The sequence below is a fragment of the Octopus bimaculoides genome, chromosome 21 (assembly GCF_001194135.2).
Source record: "Octopus bimaculoides isolate UCB-OBI-ISO-001 chromosome 21, ASM119413v2, whole genome shotgun sequence".
Lineage (NCBI taxonomy): Eukaryota > Metazoa > Mollusca > Cephalopoda > Octopoda > Octopodidae > Octopus > Octopus bimaculoides.
This window is the reverse complement of record NC_069001.1, coordinates 27,837,743-27,841,281: the sequence shown is the minus strand read 5'-3', so window position 1 is coordinate 27,841,281 and position 3,539 is coordinate 27,837,743.

The window sequence follows — 3,539 nt, the reverse complement described above, 5'->3', positions numbered from 1 at the left end:
ATATATATATATATATATATATATATATATATATATATATATATATATACGTACACGCATACACACATACATACGGTCTTACGCATCCAAACATATTTATTAGCCATACACAGGATAATAGCAGTTAATTGTATGTATCTGATTTTAGAAAGTTTTCTATTGTGGACAGTTATATTACAAACAGTGAATTTATTCCAGACATATCTATCTTATAAGCTGACAATCGTTACATCCTTTCAAATGCATTTCTTATCTTCGTCATGTATCACAATAATGTATGGAAATTTGCTTTAATGTTCCCTAGTGTGTGAATTTACATAGGCTGGCGTAAGCTCATTTCGCATTCTATAACAGAGTCTCCGTTCTCGTTTAAACTAGGTTGTTCCTGCAGTTGCGCTTGAATCCATTCGTAGTTGCTTCAAGTGTAAGAGTGGTGTAAATCTATTTTGGCTGTTTAAGTTTTCAGCATAATGTGATCAAAGAATTTTCTGTTGCCTCCTTTATTATTATTATTATTATTGTTATTATTATTATTATTATTATTACTACTATTATTATTGTGAAGGTGCATGGCTCAGTCGTTAGAGCGTCGAACTTACGATCGTGAGGCTGTGAGTTCGAATTCTGGACCGGGCTGCGTGTTGTGTTCTTCAGCAAGACACTTTATTTCACGTTGCTCCAGTTAACTCAGCTGTAGAAATGGTACCAAGCTGTATCAGTCTTTGCCTTTCTCTTGGATGACATTAGTGGTGTGGAGAGAGGAGGCTGGTATGCATGGGTGACTGCTAGCCTTCCACAAACAACCTTGCCCAGACTTGTACCTCGGAGGGTAAATTTCTTGGTGCAATACCTTGGTCATTCGTGAGCGAATGGGGTCTCCTGCTCCTCATTTTCATTATTATTATTATTATTAGAGTAGCATCTTTTCTACTCTAGGCACAAGGCCCGAAATTTTGGGGGAGGGGCCAGTCGATGATATCGACCCTAGTACGCAACTGATACTTAATTTATCGACTCTGAAAGGATGAAAGGCATATTCGACATCGGCGGCATTTGAACTCAAAACGTAGCGACGGCGAAATACCGCTAAGCATATCGCCCAGCATGCTAACGACTCTGCCAGCTCGCTGTTTTACATAATGCACTAGCAACTCCGGTTCTTTACAGCTTTAAAAAAAAGCATGCATGGGAAGAGAAGAGTTACCTAGAAAAAGCTACCCAAGAATTATCACTTACGAAGCGAGCAGTGCTATGAAATAAAAAGATTACTTAAGGATTTGTGAATTAAATGACTTCTTGTGTTAATTGAAAATTTGTAACAGAGGAAAAATACTAGGCTATTCATGCAAAAACAATGATAATGATAAAAAAAAATATTGTCGCAATGTTCATTAATGGAATTAGAAAGAGATGGTGTGAACGTTCACAATATTTAATTAATGTAAAATTCACGCGCGTTCACACATGTTTACACACAATTACACGCACATACGCAAATTTAAGGGCAAACATGCTCGTGCATGCGTGCATATTTGAATATGCATGTATGTGTGTGTGTATATATATATATATATATATATATATATATATATATATATATATATATATATATATATATATATGTATGTATGTATGTATGTATGTTTGAATGTATGTATGTGCGTGTTTGTATGCATGTATGTGCGTGTATATATTTACATATCTGTGTGTGCGTGCGCGTATGTCTTTATATATACGCATACATATATACATGCATATATATGCATGTATATATGTATGCGCAGTTGTGTATTTCTGTGTATATAATTTGAGGAGATAGGATTTTTGTAATTTTAATTAACACAAACAGTTTTCAAAATAGAATAGATAAGATTCCAAGCGAAGGATTGACATTTTCATCAAGGAAGTGTCACAATACTTTCAAATTAATTTAAACTTAATTAATCACTAATAAACTATATGCACATATACACATGTTCGTTCATATACTGTATATACTACATGAAGTACACATATAGCATCAGTTACTACTATTTATAAACACATACATATATATATTTATACTTACGCGTAGATATATGTACAATCATATATGCATGCGTGTATAAATACACATATATACATATGTCGTATATATATATATATATATATATATATATATATATATATATATATATATATATATATATATATATACGGCCATAGTTATAATCCCTTAACGGAAATAATATTTAACTTAAACATACATTCATACATCGATGCTCTTGATGTTTTTGTAACGCCTTTAATTATTTTGTTGATGGACATTTAATTTAGCAATTAGTTAATTAAATAATTAACACAGTGTACGTCTCATGATTCTGTTATTGAAGGGAAGGTTAATATCTCAGAATTTCATGCCGCGACATAATTAACATGCATGTGAATTACTTTTAAACTGAAACAACTTCATTTATTTCAAAAGTGTATAAGATTGAAGCAGTTCAATATTTCAGGGTGAAAACAGTTCAGTTTATTTACACTGACGTTGACATTGAGAAATAGTTCATGATTTAACCTTGTTGTTTCAAAGCTACAATTGTAAAGGAGAACAAATTTGTGCTGTTAATAACTCTTTGAATGTTCTCCTTGATAAGAATTTCACCTGACAACTATTATTTCTGGAATCGCTCACACTGCGTCGTACATTGCGCTGGCTTCTTTTATGCTGCCTTCGTGCAAACCATGTGAGTGGAGGCGCAATGGCCCAGTGGTTAGGGCAGCGGACTCGCGGTCATCGGATTGCGGTTTCGATTCCCAGACAGGGCGTTGTGAGTGTTTATTGATCGAAAGCACCTAAAAGCTCCACGAGGCTCCGGCAGGGGATGGTGGCGAACCCTGCTGTACTGTTTCACCACAATTTTCTCTCACTCTTACTTCCTGTTTCTGTTGTACCTGTAATTCAAAGGGTCAGCCTTGTCACACTGTGTCACGCTGAATATCCTCGAGAACTGCGTTAAGGGTACACGTGTCTGTGGAGTGCTCAGCCATTTGCACGTTAATTTCACGAGCAGGCTGTTCCGTTGATCGGATCAACTGGAACCCTAGACGTTGCAAGCGACGGAGTGCCAGCAACAACAACAGGAAACCATGTGAGTAATTATATTTTAGCAACAGATTTATTATTTGTTAGCATTTTGTTAAAACGTAAAACCGTTTATATTTCCGTAATATTCTCGGGGACATATTGAGTCACGTAGCATTTAAATGCAAACCTGTTTATATTTCTTGTCTCCCCGGTACAAAGTATTTCATATGCATATTGATTATATTCCAATAAATTTCTTTCAGTTTTGGAAAGGAAAGATAAATAAATAAATACAGTGCCAGAAATAGAACGAAATATTTAAATATTTTATAAAACTCTTAGGAATAATATGTTATAGATAAACCAATTCCTAACACAAGGATAAAATATTGCTTGCAGGTATTCAAGGAAAATGCCAAAATATTTTCCTGCCTTTAAAGCACCTGCAAATATATATATATATATATATATA